General features: G+C 41.5%; 1 protein-coding gene across 2 annotated transcripts in view; it reads left to right on the top strand.

Annotated features, from left to right (window-relative positions):
- Window positions 1-4,525: 4,525 nt before the first annotated feature.
- Window positions 4,526-14,874, top strand: part of LOC143819214 (uncharacterized) — a 184,512-nt gene continuing 174,163 nt past the window's right edge. For both annotated transcript variants that reach the window (XR_013224866.1, XM_077300598.1), the window contains exon 1: window positions 4,526-4,679. The gene's annotated coding sequence lies outside the window, so the exon portion shown is untranslated. The remainder of the gene's footprint in view (window positions 4,680-14,874) is intronic.

Genomic DNA, 14,874 nt, shown 5'->3' with positions numbered 1-14,874 from the left:
AAATGTAATAAATTTAGGCACTGTGAAGAGAACCTCAACATGGATACATTGTAAAATGGCCTGCATAAGTATCCTAAAAAATGAAACATAAAACTCTTCTTCTGGTTCTAGGGATTTAGTTCCAGTTGTTATCAGTAGCATAGAGCCAGCTTGGTGTAGTGGTTAAGAGCAGTGGCTTCTAATATGGCGAGCCATGTTTGATTCCCTGCTCCCACACCAGCTGGGCCACTTTGGGATTATCAAAGCCCTGACAGAGCTGTTCTTGACCAAGCAGTAATATTAGGGCTCTCTCAGCTTCACCTACCTCACAGGGTGTCTGTTGTGGGGAGAGGAATGGGAAGGCAATTGTAATTCCTGATAGAGAAAAGCGGCATATAAAAACCAAATCTTCTTGTTCTTGTTTTCTCATAATTGGTGCTGCATTTCTTGTAACTCCAGTGAATTTTGATTGAAGAATCACTTCTGAAACAGACAGAGTGGCTAACCAGTTCCACTGTAGGACCAACTAATGAGATATAGGTGAAGACTTTCCCCTGATGTTGCCAGCTAGTAAATGTCGCCAGAAACATAGTTGATAGCTCCTCTTTTTGTCAATGACATGGTAATTTTATTTCATGTGTTACTAAGTTATTTTTTTAGATCCTCTGAACAATATTATTGATTACTGAGACACGAGAAAAGAGATCACTTAGATTAAATCAGAGCTCCTCATAAGAGCTCAGCTCTTCTACAAATTCATTAAAGTGAACAACTTAAAGCTGTTCAAGAGTTCAGTTTTGAGAAGAGTAGCATTAGGACTGACAAACAGTACTGAATAAAATAGTTATAAATCTATTGTTTGGTAACAATATGATGTTTTAAAGACCTGATCTCAATTACACCTACCTGAAAGTAGCCAGTAGGAACTAGAACTTTGTGCAAATATATTTAGAACTGAAATGCTACTATTATGTGTTTTTGAACACTGTTGGAATGTAATCCCAGTAACTACAAATGTACATTGCATTCTCATTCTGCCTTTGTTTTTAGCATGATTCAGTGGGTGGGCTGAGTTAATATTGGCAGTAGACGTGGAATTCCAGGTAGAGAAGATCAAATAGAAGATGCTAGCCCACTGGCAACCACTTAAACTACTGAAGCCTTATCAAATATAATTAGAATGCATTAGAAAGTGTAACTGCAAAATATTGTACACTAGAAAATATATTAATACTAGAAAATATTATATACTCTAAAACAAAAGTGATACTTGAATGGATTTCACTTCAGAGATCCTAAAGAGAATATTTAGGAATAACCTTATGTACATTATTGATAAACTAGTAATCAAGCCCACTGTACTCACAATACAGCGGGCGCTAGGCTAGGGAGCCCCCTGAAGCCGCGCGCAGCGTTGCTGGCGGGGGCTCCCTGGCCGGCGACCTGATGCGTCGGAGGCTCGCAGTTGCTCCCTTGTCGGCAGGGTGGGAATCAGAGAGGCCAATTGGCAGGTGCTTTGCACTTGCCGATTGGCCCCGCCAATGGTCTGTCCAGAGGAAGGGGCCAATCGGCACCCTTCCTCATCCCAGACAGAGCCGCCCTAACTCCTCCCCCTAAACCCTTATGGCTTTATTTAGTCTGCAGCGCCCGCGGCGCGCGGGCGGGGTTACGATTCTTCACAGGAGACAAATGTCAACTAGTTTTATAGGCATATACACTAAAAAAGCATGACTTAACTCGGTTTCTGTATCAGACACACTTAACTTTTTGTTCTTCAGATAATTATTCAGTAAAATTGTACTGTTGCTTTTTAATTTCCTCCAGTCTCCTTTCCCCTCAGCTGTTATGATGTCCCAGAGTACTACAATGCTAATTAGATTAGAAAAACTATAAGAAACAATAAAGAAAGCACGCCCCCACCCCCTACCACAACATTCACTTCTTCTACCACTATGGTTGTTTGAAGCAGCTTTTGGTTTCCTTTCCTGCAAAATCATCCTGATATCAAACACCACAAGGCTAATTAGACTTCTGTAGTAACTAAATCCATTCTTGTTCCATTGAAAGCAGCAGCATTTCTGGGAATATGCAATTGCATAGGGATGAAAGGATTTGCATGTGAGAACACAGACTTGATTAAATACTGACCCACCTGACTCATTTTGGGGATATGTTTCAAGTAGGACTGTCAGGGTTCCTGATATGATGGAGAGGAGCCATCTTTGTTCTACTTCAAAGCAATGGCTTCTACAACTTCTTTGAAGTAATTAGCAATGACATAAAGGCAAAAAATTAAGAAAGATGAAACAAATCTTCTTAAATATGCTTTCTGGTCCTTAGAAAAGGTGCTGGTGGCGTGACACCCACAGACACCACATCTGCCTTATTCAGTTTGTAAAATATTGTACACATATTTTACATTTTGCTTGTGATTCCTTAATTTTTTTACAGTGTGTGATAAAGTGTTAGCATTTGTACAGGACTGTGGAGTTATGAAGTTATGGAGAATATCCACAGCATGACATACTCATCACCAGGGAAAAGTTATTTCCTTATAATCATACTGTAAGTCCTTTGTTGCTATGTATAATTCCATTCTTCTATCAAGCAACCTTTTCAGGGTTTGAAGCTATGGGACTGAGTTCAAAATTGGGTTGGGGATTCAAGGGCGGTGGTGGCGGCATTTGAGCAATAAAAAAGAGCTTCCTGAGGTACACTTGAGGTACACTTGCAAGTAAATCACCCTGAGTGTTGCTAGATTGTTTATGGGCCATTTTGAAAATAGATACATTTTGAATCAAATAAATCATGGATCAAATAAATAAATAATCTCATGGAATGTAGTAAAGAAGTTCCATGAAACATATAAGAATACACACAGGCTCAGAGAGGGCTTCAATAATAATAATAAGAGTGGGTTCTTATATGTCGCTTTTCTCTACCGGAGGGAGGCTCAAAGGGCCTTCCCTTTCCTCTCCCCATAAAAGACACCCTGTGATGTAGGTGAGGCTGAGAGAGCCCTGATATCACTGCTCGGTCAGAACAGATTTAACAGTGTTGTGGTAAGCCCAAGGTCACCCAGCTAGGTGCTCCAAGAGATATATTTGGATACTTTTCATTAGTGTGGGAGCCTCTCAATTCATATTGTTTACCACTTTATAGTCACCATTATTACATTACATGAGTGCATTTAAAAATTATACCACTGAAGAAGACCCAAGGGGAGTTGAAATGTGTTTGGTTTTCTGGTTTCTTGTAATGAGCTCCCTTGTTCTGGAATGAGTTGCTCAGTTCCCTGTATTCCCTTGTTAATAATCTGTCTCTATTGCATGCTCCTGAGTAAAAATCCTAATCCTGATTTACAAGTAAAATGAATGATTCCAATCACAGCTATTATAAAACAGCCAAAGACCCTGTAAGAATCCTTTGTAACTTTTCACACAAATCATATTATCAAAGATCTCCCAATGAATCATTTATATGATCACATCTACTGTTATCTTTTCCATCAATCTGATTACCAACAACCTGAAAAGAGTTCTGTGGCTCTCAGCTGTAAAGAATTCCTCAAGCTTTCTAATACATAATTCCATTCCATTTATATTTTAGCTTCTGATATATACAGAGCATTTTTGAATTAAATGAGTGCAAAAATTTAGTTGTGATTTCTTGTTTCTTAGTCTTGTTTCTTCAGAGGGGAAAAACATCTTGGCCTTCATTTTAGGGTTGCCAACACTGGGTGGGAAATTTGGGGAGGGGTGTAGCCTGGAGAGGGCAGGGTTTGGGGAGGGGAGGGGCCTTGGTGGGATATAATGCTATAGAGTCCACCTTTCATTTTCTCCACCTCTGTAACCTGGAGATCAGTTGTAATTATGGTTGATCTCCAGCTTTCCTACTTTATCCAAGTCAGAGTCCTAGTGGCTACTGTTTGGGAAGAAGAGAACGTGTATATTGCATTGGCTGTGATGACTACACCTGTATCCCTTTAACACTAAGTAGATCTGCCAGCTAATTTAAAATGTCCCAGTTGACCAAGATCAACCAGGAAACAAGCTGGTTCTGAACCTGACAGCCGTTTTACTGGAAAGAAGTACTCACTGTATCCAAATGAAAAACCTGCCAGTTTTCTAAAATACTATTTGTGCTATTCAACCCAGGCTATTATCAAATATTTTAAAAGTCCACCTAGAAATCAGAGTAGGAACATATAATTGGACTAATTCATGCCCTCATTAGTACATATTCCAAGACCCCTTGCATGCATAAGTTTAGTAGGAACTTCTGGCTGCCCTCTCATGTTTGTTTTGCTTTCATCTCTTGTCTCTTCTCCCCAGTAGCAATTGCCATGCCTTCAGCCCTTGAAAGGGATGGTCCTGGGACTCCTTTGTTTAACAGCTGTTCTATCTGCTTGCACAAATTGCTTGGCAGAGGGTGATTTGTAGTGACAAGGCCTGAACCTTATCCCTAGAGATTCACCAGATACCTTAGCAATGCTGAGTGTCTCTCAAGGCAGGGAAGAGGAAGTCCAACTCCCACGCTGGAGCTTGACCTCGCAACATCTGATCTCTTGCATATTTTGCTCTTGCTTCTACTGGTACAACAATTCCCTTGGCTCTAAGACGGCTGGAAGACCCTGTAATATTACGCATTGAAGAAAATGCATCTGCAGTGACTCATTTTCATCTTCCCCTTGAAGACAGGTGAGCAGGGACTTATGATATAATTGGGCTCATTTGCATGATAGCAATAACTGTAGTAGGATGACAGTTTCTTCTTGGGTACTTAACAAATCTTAGCATTTGCTATTCTGTTCACAGAAGAAGAGGCTTCTTTTTCTTTTTGGCATTCACAATTCGAACACTGTCAGGATTTAAATACTATTGGACACTGCAATGAATTCTCACTTTGCATATTACAATCAGTCTTGCAGTTCCTTGTCTGCTTGTGAATCAACTTTACATTGAATGCACTGTCCAAATTCCATTTTTCAACATATATTTTCATTCTGGGGTAACCCGGTCATGATTTCAGACTAACTGTATTTTTTACAGGGAGGGAAGGTGACATGGTATAGCTCGATCTCATCAAACTCAGAAGCTAAGCAGGGTCAGAAGTCGAAAGGGAGATCGTCAAGGAAGACTCTGCAGAGAAAGGCAATGGCAAGCAACCTCTCTTTCTCAGTTGCCTTGAATGTAACTTACTGGGGTTGTCATAAATTGGCTGCACCTTAATGGCACTTTGCACAAACATTTTTAAAAATCTTTTCCAGATTACCCAATATATCTAACCCTGACTCATTCCATACAGAACACTTTACACTGTTTTCATAAATGCATTGTCTGTTAAAATTTTTTTTCACAGTTATGTCTAGTGAGAAGACAAAGATATATCTGCATAACATAACCAGTATAATGATAAAATCAATGATCTAAACGATGCTATTGTGTGCACTACGATAAGTCCACATGTAATTTTTTTTTTGTTTAGGCTTAGAAGTTATAGCCTTGAAAACAAAGCGTTATTTGCTGTTGTTTCATTGACTTGGAAAGCATTTTTGTTGCCTGTTCGGGGATCTCATTTTCTCAAGCAACGTTAAGAACTACAGTGTGTTAAAAAATGATGCATGGATCAATTCAGCTTTACAACTTGGGCGGGTAACAACCTAAGTAGGGAAACTGCAAAACAGTGAGCCCGGGAAGGCTTTTATCGGCCAAGGCTAAAAAGTGATGCTGGAATAGCTGCAAGTTTGAAATATGGCTATAGTCTTGCAGAATCATTGCCTTTATGCTAAGGGGAGATGCTGCTTATTTGAAACCTATCCGATGAAAGGATGTGAGAATCTTCTGTGGTTGAATCATATCTGAGATCACCATCTCTCTCTCTTACACTGTCACTGTGGCAGTACAGTGATGACTTTCATGTGTGAAACAGCTAGGATTGAGCAGCTTTTTATTCTTCTGAAATTTCACTCTGGGCTGTATTTTACTGCCCCCTTCACTCTAAGTAAACTCGTGAAATGTCTAAAATGATTCTGAGGCTTGGAGTCTGTGCAGTGTGCCATAAATTTAATCTTCTTCTGATATTTGTATTTTTCTTCCCTGTTATTAATGAACATGTACATATCTGAGGGAGGGGGGAACAGTGAAAAAAATGAGTCATCATGTATGATGTTGCATAAATATTTTGTGTAGCATTTGCTTATGAGCATCTTTACATTTATGGAACGCCACTCAGAATATTGATACTGTCATGGACCTGCTCGCATCAAGATTCTTTTTTTTTTTTTGCCACGTTGGATCAATATGGACAAGGATAGTACAGAAGGAAGGGGAAGGGTAAATGTTTGAAAGGGACTGAAAGACGCAACAAACTGTGCATGCACAAAATTCAGAATTAAAAGTGCCATCCTAAGTAAACAGAGCATTATGGAATTCCTAGTGGATCAATGACACTAAAGGAACAAAACCAGAATTCGAACTCAAAATTTAGAGAAGAATTTCAGAAGTAGTCCTCAAACGCCTGCCATTATGGATCAAACTCATGCAGTTCTTTTATGTCTGCTTTAAAGACATGTGTATAGCTAGTTCATGCATTTAGCTTCCAAACCAGCGAGTGAGAGATTATGTTAATACTTGTGTCAGTCATCACTTGCATAACCCAAGCCACACTATATGTGTTGTTTTTTTAAGGGGTCTCATCTGAGTTTCCAAATCCCAGAGCAGCTGCGGGGAATGCCATTTTAAGAATTGGTGGAAGTGCAGTTTAGTTTGGAATTGTGTGTATGTTTGGTGGGTGGGTGAAAATGACCATGATGGGAGACATCAACGGACTTCAATAGATTTCAGCAGTGCTTCAGAACTGAAGAATCAAGACACTCTTTTTTTTAGTCTGCCCATGCTGCTAATTCACTGTTTTTTAGATGATTTTAAATTTTAATTGTATAACTATTGATACATATGTTTTTATGATTATGTTGTAAGCTATCCCAAGCATGCAATGCCAGGAGGGGCAGGATATCAATCCAAAATAAATAAAATAAATCAGGAGCAATTCCTCTGCCCATGCTGCAGTTTGGGTCCAAATTTGGGCTTCCACCAATTTTTAAAATTACATTCTTCACAATTGCTGTCTGGCTGCGGGGCGGGGGGTGTGCGCATGAGTGAAGTCCAGATCTTAAAGGCTAGTTTAGCCTTTACTCAAAGCCTTTACTCTGAAGTATATCACATTCCTGGAAAATATGGCTGCTGTGCCCATTGTCCCATAAAAACAAATAAGCCAGTGACTGCTGATTACGCTGGGTTTTCATGGTTTTGTTTTTTCCATTTTCAGATTTAGATTACAAAATAGCTGTGATGGCTATGCAATGTGCAATGAATAATGAAAATCATAGTTAAAATAAATGGTTGTGATTTACTGAGCCTCAGTTTTGTGACCCCTTCTGACTCTCCTAGAATCAAGAAATTGTCTAAATAGATAAACATTTTGACTCCCAGAGGTTGTGCGAGGTGAGTGACTGATCTTAGAATTGCAAATACCCTCGGGGCAAGGCAGAAACCAAAGACTGTGGCTCTTTCCTCTCCTTTTCAAGACGTACTGTGGCTACTGAAGATTTAGGCTGTGCTGCGATTAAATGAAAATGTACTTTGTCTTGAGACATATGGTTGAGATTAGATGAAGCCAAAATATTCTGAAGAATTGGATCTTGGGCTATTTTTAAATCTGTAGTGTTGGAAACGAATACAAAAACAAGAGTGGAGTTGCATTGTGCCTGCTCACCATTTTATCTGGGATTCACATCAAATGCCTTTTTAATAATGGTGTCTGGGTACCACAGATACATAGGTTATTCTTGGATGTGAAATTGCCCCTATGTAGCATTTAGCAAGAGCCTCTTATGGCGCAGAGTGTTAAGCCAGCAGACATGCAGTCTGAAAGCTCTGCCCATGAGGCTGGGAGTTCAATCCCAGCAGCCAGCTCAAAGTTGACTCAGCCTTCCATCCTTCCGAGGTCAGTAAAATGAGTACCCAGCTTGCTGGGGGGTAAACGGTAATGACTGGGGAAGGCACTGGCAAACCACCCTGTATTGAGTCTGCCATGAAAACGCTGGAGTGCGTCACCCCAAGGGTCAGACATGACCCGGTGCTTGCACAGGGAATACCTTTTAGCATTTAGCAATTTTGTCCCAGTCATCTTTTGTCCCGGTCTTGGTCTTTGGGGTTCAGGATAAAGTTTGGAAGAGGCAGTACAAGTCTAATATATTTGGGTCTGAGTTTTATATTGTCATCCTGGGACCCATTAGTGGACTCTTCTGCACTCCTCGAGGATACAGGATGAGAGTGGCTGTACACAGAAGCCTAGATCCAAACAGCTGCTATGGCTTGATCAAATGGAATGTACTTCTTTTAAAATAAATCCACAATGTGATATCACACAACGCAACTGGATAGTATGTTAATTTGAAAGCAGCTTGCTATGTGCCATGGGAGACTACCGTTCAAGAATCCAGGCCCAAAGCTTCCTTGGGTGTGAAGAGCAAGTTGGATCCTGAGCATCTGTAATAATACATGGATCAGTCTGTCTGGCCATCTGTGGCATACATAATTCATCAGATGATGAAGCTAGGAGCCTAAAAACTGGCCACTGGCTTCAGGGTTGTCAGAAGAGCTACAGTTGCAAACATGAAGAAAACCAGAAGATCCTGGCCCTCGTGATCTGTAGAAACCCTCACCCACTATACATTTTACCCTGGAAACTTCAGTTGACTTGCAGGAGGGCATTTTTGGGCAGAATAAGATGCAACACACCATTGTTGGATATAAACAAGGCCCACAGCTTTATTACCTCCCCATGGGAGAGTTGGCACAGCATGGGAGAGGGAGACCGACCTAGCAGACAGTAGACTGTACCAAAACCCCACAGAGTCCAGAGGTGCCCTGGGGATTCACACTGTTCCCCCACTGGGAGAGCAGATCCCCTTGCCTACTGGAGTTTACTGCTAAGAGAAGCGACCTACGTGGGGGAGCAAACTGGACGCAAACCTCAGTTGGCGACCCCAAGGCTGCCTGGCAAAATGAATCTTTTATTTATGTGCCACCTCTTATAGAGGCCCCAAACTCCAGGGAGTCCGATCACACACCAGACTCCCTGTCAACAGCCTCCGTCCCATGCAAACCCACAGCTGTGACAAAATATTATCCATGAAACATACACCTCAAACACAGCCATCCACAAGGCTGTTTCCACAACAACTTAGGGTGGGTGGGAGGGAAGTTGCTCCACGGCGTGCTGGGGTGAAGAGGGCAGAACTCGCACATGTGGCACCTTTATAGGCACCTCGGGTCCCACCTGCCCCCATGGATGCTATGCATGCTGCATGTGTGCAGCACGTGCCGTGAAAGGACCATTGGGGTGGTTGCGTCCGCCTCCAGCCAGCCCTCCATAGCTTCTACCAGCGGCTGCGGTAAGTCTGGGTTGAGCTTTGTCCTTGGTAAGCACAACGTCAGAAAATAAAGCTAGGCTTGTGAAAACTTGGCATTGGTCTGAGCTTGTGCAGCACTGCTGACTCTCCTCGGCAGTAACTCTGCTGGAGAGTCAGTGGTGGCACAGCAAGTGGTGGAGGAGGAAGAGGAGACACCCTGCCACGCTAGCCCTGCCATTGCTGCTGAGGCAGCTGCACTGCAAATGGTGGTGGTGGTGGGGGGGAGGCACTGCTACATCTCTACTACTGCTTCCTCTCCATCAATGATGCTGTGTTCAGGGGCAGGTGGGAGAAAAACAAGCTTGTTGCTGGGGTCACCACTGCCACCAGGCCTGGCACTGCTCTCTTCACCAGTGGCACTGTGAGCAGGGGGAGAAATCGGCCCTGCATCCAGACTTGCTGTTTTTTTCCTTTCCAGCAGCAGCAATGCAAGCTAGTGGTGCTGTTGCTGCAGTCAGTGCCATCAGCCCAACTGGTTGTTTAGTTTAGTTCTTAATTCAGTGATTTCCAGCAGAGCTTCAAGATCCAAATCCAGAAGACAGTAAAGATGATATGGAGTTAGGTCCTTGATCCGTGTGGCCAGTTGTATTCTGAGTCCTCAGTAAGATTTCAGGATAAGAGGCCAGAGACAGCATTTTTCAATGTGTTTTGACTACACTGCAGCCTGCTTATTTGTGAACATGTGAACAATGTGGTGTGAGGACTCACAGAAGCACGGCTACTTCAGCGAGAACAAAAATCACGGAATGCCTTTTCCTTCCCACAGACATAGCCGCTGTGATCTTTAGTGAGTCTGCATGTCACACGTCGGGCTGGCTCAGCCAGTCGTTAGCACATGTCATCTGGCTGTGGTAACATCTGCGCCAGCTGCTTGCAAAACCGACAGTGCAATCTTAAACAGGGTTGCACCCTTCTAAGTCCATAGAAGTCAATGAGTGTCGAAGCCTGTAACTCTGCATAGGACAGCACCGTTTGTCCTTTCCTAGTCTTGCCTTAGCAATCCTCTCATATTGCAGCATGCAGTGACTGATTCCGCAGCCTTTATGGCAGTCCTAGGACTGCGATCCTGAGAACTCTTTCCCGGAATTATGCCCCACTGAATAGTATAGGACTTTCATATGTGTAAATATGCTTTGCATGGCCAGGGGCCTCTGATTTGCCTTCCCATACTTCACTCTCCCCTTTTCCCCTTTTGCCAGTTGTTCTAACTAGCACAGCTTTGCACAGAGCACTTGCGTACATTGTCTTCCTGCACTGGCATGAAGATTCTTATACAAGGTCCTATGAATTACTAGGGTAGTGCTCCTGCTTGTAGAACCAGGCAACAAGTTTCATAGATTATGGAAGTTGGCATAAATGTTAGCACTTTAGCTCAATAGGTTTATGCACAGCAGATAGTAAATAAAGGTTAGTTTGGTCTCTCCCCCCACTTTTTGTTTGTCAGCTCAGATGACAAACACCATCTGCCAAAGGTCTGGTTCTACAAAGCAAGTGGAGTCGCATATAAGTTGAAGAATACCCAGGAGTATGCTCCATACCCAAGAACCCCTGATTGATTATAGCAGGAAATTGATTTTTGTTTTTACATCAGCTGAAAGACATGCACAAACTACGTCTCTGTCCCTAGATTTCCATTAACAAGAATGACCGCTGATTTGTACCAATTAACCTTTCCTGTGGCTCTTTAATTATAGTTGTTGCAGACGTAATGAAACAAAATGTATTTAATATATTGGATAGTTGGGTCCTTCTGCATTCCAAATGGCTGTTTCTAGCGCAATCTTCCCTCAGATGTGTCAAAGATGCTCTACGGCTTTTCAAGGATGCTCTACGGCTTTACTAGAGGAGAAAACTGATCATGCCCTTGCCACACCTATTGGATTCATACAATTGTTGGAGCACTACTTCCAGAAAATACTGCAACATGTGACCAATGTTTAATATTTTGGCAGGGTTTTTCACGTGGGCGGGTAGGTTTGAACACCCTCAGGCATGTCCCAATTGTCAGTGCGATAATTTACTAGTTCAAAACCACTTTTCAATATTTTTGCAGAATGTGGTAGACTGGAGCATTAAAAATATTTTCACAGGTCCAGCTCAGCATACTAAATGCCACTGAAAATTTGGTGTTGGTTAAGCACCGTAATACCAACAGTCTTTAGATTATCCAGCAACCAAGAGGAATGCTGTTTGCATGAAAGCACACTTTCCAGATATTCAACTGCCTGTTGGTATGAACAAATAATTATTGTCTCCTTATGCTCCCTGTAGAACTCTTCACTCTTTGGATTTGAATCTTTTGGTTGTTCCCAGCCCCCTGGAGGCATACCTGGCCTCAACCAGGGCCAGGGCGTTTTCAGTCTTGTCCCCAACCGGGCAGAACGAGTTCCCAGAAAAGCTGAGGGTGCTGATAGAGCTATCACAGTTCCTCAGGGCCTGTAAGATTGAGCTCTTCCTCCAGGCATTTGGTTGAGGCTAGGCCAGGCCAGGAAGGTCAGGTCCCTCCCTGCTTAGGCTTTCTGCCAGTAGTATCTGGGCAGTAGTATCCCCTGTGGTAGTGGATAGGGTGGTGGTAGGGGTTGTTGCTGGTTATGGATAGGGAGGAGCAAGTGAGGGGATCTTTTTGTTAGTGTCTTATTGTAATTTTATTGTATTTTGCTGTTTTTTTTAAATACTGAGTGTAAACTGCCATGAGCTTGTCGATCCAGGAACAGCAGTTTAAAAAAAAAAAACTTAAATAAATAAATTGCCTGCTATAAACCCATGGCATAAAGAATTTCATTCATTTGTGTTGGTAGAGTCTGAATATACAGAGAGAGCTGAGGACCAGGCTGTTTAAAGAATAAAATAGTTTTAATTCTATGCATCCAAAGAAAGCTATGAGAAATACAGTCTAACTGTTGTCTGCAGTTATTCTTCTGCTGCTCTGGAGGCAAGCAGGGAGGAAATGTGCTCAAAAAGCAGGAAGTCTCCTGTTGAGCCAATCAGGACACTGGAAAAGATAATTTGAAAATCATCAGGAAGTTCCCCTCTTCTCTATGCTAAAAACTGGGCGTACTATACTGTGAGTACTACACCTATACAACTTGCCCTGCTGCATAGTCTTCATATCGTTCAAATTTAAAACAAATACCATGAGACCTCCTGGCCTTTTGAGCTGACCCTTTGAATTGCTTCTGTGGGGCAGTCCATTGAATAAATGATGTGACTGCCTGAAATCTGGCTGAAAGATGACAGGCTAAGTAGGTGTTCAAATTCGGTAGTGAAACATTATTAAAACAACATTAATGTGTTTAATGCTGTACTTGATACGGATCATTTTTATGCCAACTCCTTAGGCAAGGAAACAACATCCTTGTTTTTCAGATGAATTAAAAACAGGGGCAGGAGAGCTCTTTTACATTTTTGTGAATAAAAGCCCAGGCACTTGAATTCAGGTGTTCAGTTTTAATAGCCAAGGAAACCACCCAAGTCTGTTTGATGATCTCATAAGAATCGCTGGATCAGATTAAAAAGGATTTAGTCTCTAAAAGAGGGAAATCAGATACACTTAAAGTGTGGCAATGAATCCTGTAAGCTGGTGGTGTGCTGAGTCAAGAAGGACTTGATTTCCTTTATCCCAAAACTATTGGCAATTAATTTGCCAAAGCTCTATAGATGGCACAATAATTTTGAAATGCTGAAAAGCAGGTTTATGTTGTGTCCAGTATGAGAAATGTCTTTTAAAACATGTGCTGGTCACATATTATGTTTTCTAAGTAAAACAACAAATTTTGTGAGGAACTATTTCCTCTGGCCTAGTTCAAGGAATGTTAAGAATGAAGTCCTGTTTTCAGTATTTTTGTAATGAGTTGTCCTCTGGCCTCTATCTGCTAGACGTATACTATAAACATGATACCATAAACATGGCAATACAATGAGTTAATTCTCTCATGCATATATAGGTTCCTATTTTCATGGTCCAAAAGATGAAATCATAGTCCCTATTATGGCTTTATTCAAACACTGTTCTGAATTCTTGAAGATAGATTCTACTATCATCATAGTGAATAAATGTCTTCTTAAATCAAGAAGATTGGTTCCTGGCTTCAGAGGGAAACAATTTTTGATGTTATTCCCATTTTTAAAAAGGAGCACACCTGACTATTGGATGGGCAGTGTAACTCAGCCAATCCACCTTTATCAATATCTCCATGGGAACAGTGTGACCAGCTGCATGGTGTTCGGGCACAGTTGCATATTGGCTACTGCTGGGACAGGCTGGGCTGGGTTGTGTGGTAGCCTTTGCCATTGTGTCAGGCTGATTTATGGGAGTAGTGACTTTCCAGTAGCTGCAGTATCTGTCCCTGATGAGTCTTCTGACGAGGGATATGTATGTCTGTGGGGAGGCTTCTATTCCCCTCTGGTCACCTAGCTTTGTTTTACAGATACAAGAAGTCTTGACTATTGTTGTGATTGCCTAGCAACTCCCCAGCAGCCAATGAGAGTTCAGTGGGCATTATTTTCTTAAAGCTACAGGCATTGTTTTATATTGGGAAATCTTAATAACTCAACATGTTTTTAAAATGAGTTTTAGGTTTGCAAAGAAATCCCTCCAGTTTTGCAATCTATCAGTCATATCCCCTAAGATGCAGTTTGGAAATAGATATATGGATGACATGACTCTTCTTTTTAGAACTCAGGTTTTGGTCTGCCATGCAGCCGCAAACTGTCGATGTTTTGGTTTATAGCTTTGCCACCTTAGGGAAAGTATTTGATTTTTCTGCCTGAGACACCAAAATGACATTAGCTTTCTCTGCAATCTTTATAACGGGCAAGTAGATTTGAGACTGAATGATTCACCAGTTCAGTTAAGCCTCATGACTCTATTGAATAGAGTACAACTCTACTCAAATCACAGTGGTTTTGTTACCTCCAGCTTCTGTTCTCTATCCATCTTTAACCTTTCTTTATGGAAATACTGCTTGTAACATTTTTAGAGAACCAAACTTAATCTTTGAATTGAAGCCACATTGTATAGTCATGAAAATCAGATCAGCTTGACACTTTAATAATACACATCAGAACCTTTCTTTTCTTTTACCCTCTCCTGGCTGTGAATGCCCTAGAGTTTGGCTTTCAAACTAAGAATCAGTGTGCAAAATTGTTATATATATATTAAAACTTTCCAACCCTGAAGACTCCCTCATTTGAAAAATTCCCCAACATTGGACTAAAATCTGTAGAAAATCTCCTTTATATAGTACACAAGTATAATAGACTAAAGAAGTGTGCTGTGATGGAATGAATAATGTACTCGATACTCCAGCCTATTGAGAGCACAAAAGCACGTGACTGGTTTTGTGAATGTAAGATAAAAGAACTGATATTGCTTGAGGGCACAAGTCATTCCTGGAATAGGTTATTCCTTGCAAGGT

The sequence above is a fragment of the Paroedura picta genome, chromosome 10 (genome assembly GCF_049243985.1).
Source record: "Paroedura picta isolate Pp20150507F chromosome 10, Ppicta_v3.0, whole genome shotgun sequence".
Lineage (NCBI taxonomy): Eukaryota > Metazoa > Chordata > Lepidosauria > Squamata > Gekkonidae > Paroedura > Paroedura picta.
This window is presented reverse-complemented; position numbering and strand designations above follow the sequence as displayed.